The sequence below is a fragment of the Ixodes scapularis genome, unplaced genomic scaffold (genome assembly GCF_016920785.2).
Source record: "Ixodes scapularis isolate PalLabHiFi unplaced genomic scaffold, ASM1692078v2 PGA_scaffold11__112_contigs__length_91849675, whole genome shotgun sequence".
Lineage (NCBI taxonomy): Eukaryota > Metazoa > Arthropoda > Arachnida > Ixodida > Ixodidae > Ixodes > Ixodes scapularis.
In genome coordinates, this window is record NW_024609837.1 from 18068597 (window position 1) to 18074482 (window position 5886).

Below are 5886 nucleotides of genomic sequence, written 5' to 3' on the forward strand. Positions count from 1 at the left end.
ACCTTGATGCCAGATTCCTTGAGGTCTACCCACTATATGATTCAATCAGCCAATAAAAACTCAGCGTTCTGACATCATCGCCAACCCTTGTGGAAGAAGAAGACGAACTTGCTATCCGCATAAACCTTTCCAATGATCGCCTTATTCGCGCTGACATCTTTGTCTACCGGGCCGTAGAACGCGTCCTGCGCGTGCGCAATAGCTCTCTTCCACGAAATGTGAGGCGCCAAGCATGTGTTCACAGCCCAGCGACTCAGCATTTCTCGTCTACATGATAATCGCTGAAAACGGTGTCCGTGCGCTCACACACCATGAGCGCCAAGTGATGCTGCTCACGCGCACTTTTCACTTTTAAAATGCCGGAAAATGTTGATTGCGAGTAAAGACGCTTTGCGCACGTGACACATTACAGCCGCCATTGCTGACCTTCTCTTGTCTTACCCGCATGTGTGTCCAGTAGAGCGGGCGCTCCTGATTGTCCACAAAGGTCAATGCTGGGGGAGAAGGACACGGTAGAATCTAAAATGGCGCGAACCTGCACTGATATGGCCATGATGAAGAGCAGTGAACGTAATAAAAGGAAACGAAAATTGAAGATCGGTCATGGCGGCGCCCATGCACAGCTGCTGAAAAGTGTACGGTGTTTTTTTGTGTCTTTGGCAACGTAAGCACGACAAGTGCATGGTCAGTGGACTATTTGTTCATTGCAGAGGAACACTGCCTGGCGGTAATGAGGGTGTGGACGGAGCTTCTGTCAGATTCTTAACAATTGTGTCTGATTATAGCGTTTGCAATAAAACATATACTCAGCTGGGTAATTGACATACAACACTTTCACAGCAGTCGTTTATACAGCTTCAGGTAAAGTAATCAGTAACAGCTGTGATAATTTTGCATTCTACTGAGTCGGCAATGTTACTCAGCCAGTCAATAAACACTTCACAAAATGTAGCCAATATTATGATTTATTTTTATATTTCTTGGTCGTGCATACGTTCAAATTATATATATATAAGATGCAAAGGAGCAAAGGAAATTCAATTTTCTCGTATATAGAAGCAAGCCTGTGTTTTTCACTGCTGGGTTAAGTCTGGCAATGAAAGTGATGTCAATGCATTTTCATTTTGTTTAATGATTGCATATAGAAACCCCATATTCTTCCCGAATAGAGGCAATCTTCAATAACAACGCAAATGGTTAATGTTGTTGCGGAACTTTTTCAGCGCGTATGGATAAAGTAGTGACGTATTGTACTTGTATTTTGCCTTCGTACTCTCTGATTGCAAAGGCCTAGTTAATAGCGGCAGAAACAAGGTGCCTCTTAAGTAAATCGCACTGGCGCTTTCTAAACCCCGTGTTTGAAATCTGGTAGCCTTTAGAGCGCACAAACACAGTGTTGGGGGCGTCAGCGCTGAAAGGGGCCCACGGCTGCCCCGTTGAAAGCACTGGGAGCGTCCTGAAAACAAAAATACAAAAAACATGTTTAACCGCATTTACTCTTACTACATGCATCAACTATTTAAGCAGACGCCGACGGGGGCGATATTGCTGTTCAAAAAGGAATCTCATTTTCTCAACGACCAGAGCAACTGATTAAATTGCCGTACAAAGAAAACTCCTCTAGACGGATAATCTTTCTTCGCTTATACATTTCTATTAAAAAAAAATAACTTGTTAAAGTTTGTCATCTAGTTATTTCGAAGACCTTAGAATATATTTACTAGTGTGATATAATAAACTTTTTGTAAATCTAAGTCTCAAACAGCTGCCTTCTTTTATGGATTTAGCGTGTAAAAGAGCAAATCTTCGATGAATGTCACTTCTCTTTAGCATAGACCCTCCACCACACAGGGACAAGCAATGTCGGCGGTCGTCATAAATTTGGCATGGCGCGAAGCATCCGGTTAAAAGCAAGCACGAATCTAATATACATTGTTGCGGCGTAACTTGTCAAGAAGCAAACGGACGAGAAAATTATACATGACAAATTTTTACGGGTTGAGTGCGTTAGGATGCTACGCGTTCATGCACTCCACTCCTATATTCTAATTGGCTTTCTGCGGGCATAGCATTTGTCGCCGTTTGCGAAGTTATCGTGAGACATAATTTAGTGTTCACTACCTACTGTAACTAAACGAAAAAGAAAACATCGCCTTCAGATAACTTAAGAAGGTAGTACGCATATATTTTAAAGAAACCACCGCTGGACCCCGGCAATTAAGAAATGGCTTTACGCTACATACTCCCAATCTTCAAAAATTAGGATACGAAATGTTTAAACGATAATAATCCCTGGAGAAGGGTAACAACGGGACAAGAGACAAACACAAATCTCCAAACACAACTATGGGACCGGTGCAGGACCAAAAAATTCCGCCTGCCTCTGGTATCGAACCGGGGACCTATCTATTTTCAGTGGAGTGCTCTACTAACTAAGCTATCCATGAGCTGGATGTCAGTAGAGCAAACGGGTTTTATCACTTCCACCAGTCTAACACCAACAAAGGTGAACCGCCTGCATTTTCAAGTTTATGATGTAATTAGTGCAAAGGTACAGGCAAGCTAGACAGAATAAACGATAATACTATCTGGAGAAGGGGAAAAAGGGGGGACAAAGTACAAACACAAAACTCCAAACCCAACTAGGTGATTCTTCCGCAACCAAAAAAATCGGCCCGTTCCTGGTATTTAACCTGGGATCTCTCCATTTCAAGTGGAGCGCTCTGCCAGCTGCAGGCCGTTCACCCTTGTTGGTCTTAGGCTGGTGGCAGCTGATAAAACCCGTTCTCTCTACTGACATCCAACTCCGGGTTAACTCATGTAATATAAAAAAAAAAAAAAATCCTGGTTAGCTTAGTTGATGGAGCGCTCCACTGGAAATAGGGTGAGCCCTGTTTCGATACCAGGAATAGCTGGATTTTGTTTCGGTCGCTCACCAGTCACCTAGCTGCGTTTGGAGGCTTGTGTTTGTACTTTGTTCCCCTTGTTCCCCTTTTCCACAAATTTACCTTCTTTATTTTGTCCAGCTCACCTGCACTTTTGCAAGAATTATATTATGTGTAAGCGTTAGACTCGCATGTTTTTGACGAATCGCGACCAGTCATCGATGACGGTCATGCTGAACTCCTTGTCGACCTCGCTGCTTGCAGAGGAAGATCGCAGTGGCGAGCCGAAAAGGAAGTGGATGTCGTCGTAGCGAGTCGCTAGGCCAGCTCCTTTCCAAGACGGCCGCTGAGCAAACACGAACGAGTAGACCTGGGCGAAGACGACGATAAATTAATGCAAAACTAGAAGTATAGGGCAGCTGGAAAAGTTTTGCCATTGCAAGTATTCTTGACTCGGCTCAAATTACTTTTTCATTCGCTTGTTGTTGGTAATTCGCAAGTTGGTAATCAACATTCATGTTAAAAATAGAGCAAAAAAGGCAGGAAAAAAAGACGTCGAAACACAGAGGACAAGCGCTAACTGTCAAATAAAGTTATATTGAACGCTTCTAACTTTGCTGTCGCTGTGCTCGCGCGTAATCTCATCTCAGCGGAAACCCGGTGCACCGCTAAATCAGTAAATATAGCCCACTTGCCTTCAATAAGGTAATGAAGATATTTACCGTATTGATATTCGAAAATAAGTTAGGTTCTCAGACCCTGATACTGACACTGTAGTCGGTGAAAAGTTAAGAACCTACATGACGCTCCGTCTTGAACGCGTGCTTTTTGCCTTTGGTAACCATTCGTAGCACGCACAGGCAAACACCGGCGGTTGGCAGGGAACACATGCTAGAGGCGGAACATCCTGCGGGTAATTAACCTTTGACCGGCTAAAGTGCAATGCTATTATGCCTCATCGCTTTAACGCAGACTTTTCACAAGCTAATTTTTTTGTAAAATATATTAAGAAGTAGAACTGTCCATCGAAAAATATTGTGTAGAGTGCACATGTGTCTACCTTTTTCGTTGATATTACTAGAGCATGAAATGCTTGTTAACGCTACCTATCAATCTCAAAATTTTGTCCATCCGTCCGCCCTTCAGCCCTTCCATGCGTCCGTCCGAGCATTTTCCGCTAATTTTAGCGAGTAAAGTGGTGTAAAATGACGTCACAAGCCTTATACAGCCTGCGAAAATTGACGGCACGTGACCTAGACGTCAAATTAGTTTTTCCGCTAAATTTAGAGGGACAATTCCTGTCTTGGAGCCAAAATATAAATTAAGTGTCCCATCTAAATTTAGCGGCAAATTGACGTGACCTATGCAACAATTCAGTTACCCGCTAAATTTAGCGGGCAAATTTACGTCTTGTGACCTAAACACAAATCTAGTTTCCCCGCTAAAATTAGCCGGAAGGTTTAGTCATGGTGTCACGGGAAAATATATGTCCCGTGACACCGATTCCCTCACCAGACTCCTACAATGAGTTTCATGCATTATAATACTTTCAAGATAGACGTCGCTGGCAGTTTCTGTTTTTCTTTTTTTTTTATTTTATGAGGTCCTGCCAATTTTAGCATGCCTTCTACCTACAATAGCCTCGCGGCAGACAGTGTGTCTGAAGTAAAGTACACATCTAATGCTGATAAAACAACGCAAAAAGTACACTCAAGGAAGGTTTCACTTCGCCCAATGCAGAAATTCGCAGTCGTGATTGATTCTTATATGAACACGTGTGAGTGTGATATTGCCGCATGTGAATAGCTGAGTCACCAGCATGCTTGCCTCCCACGCTGCTGGCTGGGGTTTGATTCCTGCCTAGCGCTTGTCCTCTTTATCTTTCTAATGTTTGCATCACTGGAATATTCCAGATGACTCGAGCAACTTGTCGTTTGTTCGAGCTCGGATACATCTAGATAGAAAGTGTAATAACCATGCAGAAGCACGATAATTCAAATCAGAAGAGTATTTATGGCGTCTAGCTCGCTGTTAGAGCTTTTAAAAAGGATAATGTCCCATGCGCGTGACGAACGCAGCCCATGTCACGCTTGGTTCACAGGCTACAAAAATCTTCCCACTTAATCCGCCGTCCTGCTGACTACTTTCTAAAATTTGAATGTTTGAACCGGTCGGGGAAATGACCCACACGCGCACTCCGTCTTAACTCAACGTCCGGCTGGTCTTGATTTTCTGCTGACGTTGACGAGCCTGCAGGCGGTGTTGGATCAGACGAAGACGTTACCGAATCAGTCCTTGAAGGTGTTGCACATGTCGAGATATCGGGCATCGGTTCGTTGTCTGGTTCATGTGCTCTCGTCATCACAGGTGGTTGTTCGTGCTGCTGAGTTGGGTCCGATTCATCGTGTCGTGGAAGCAAGGATGAAACTTCATCAGGTCGTGTCGAAGAACGGCGCAAGTGGCCATAATGCACAAATCATGTTTGACCGGCCACACGCACACAATATATCACCGGACACACAATTTGTTTAACTTCATCGTCCTCCCAGGAAACGCTTTCACCTACACACTTTAACGAAATTTTTCTTCATATCAAATGCGCGGTCCGCGCCCCTGTGCTTATCGCATTGCTGTTTTATGTTCAGCTCTGTGTCCATCATGTTTATTACGAAGTCGGGCTTGATGAAAGAGAACTTCACTCTTGGTTTTCGTTTGAAGAAGAGTTTAGCTGGAGTCTTTCCAGTCACCGAATGAAGGGTGTTTTTGTAACTCATCAAGAAACTGTTTAGCTCTGCTTGCACTGATTATTTCTTCACCAACTCATCGTGAGACAACACTTTCTTTAGCAGTAACCGCTTTGTGCTCCGCACAGAACTTTGGGCAGCCCCATTTGAAGTCCTTCAAATGGAGTATTTGTATATGTAATGTTATTTTTGGTCAAGAAAAGTTACAGATCCTAAGATACAAACAGTGGCCCGTTATCACTCATAATTTCTTCGGA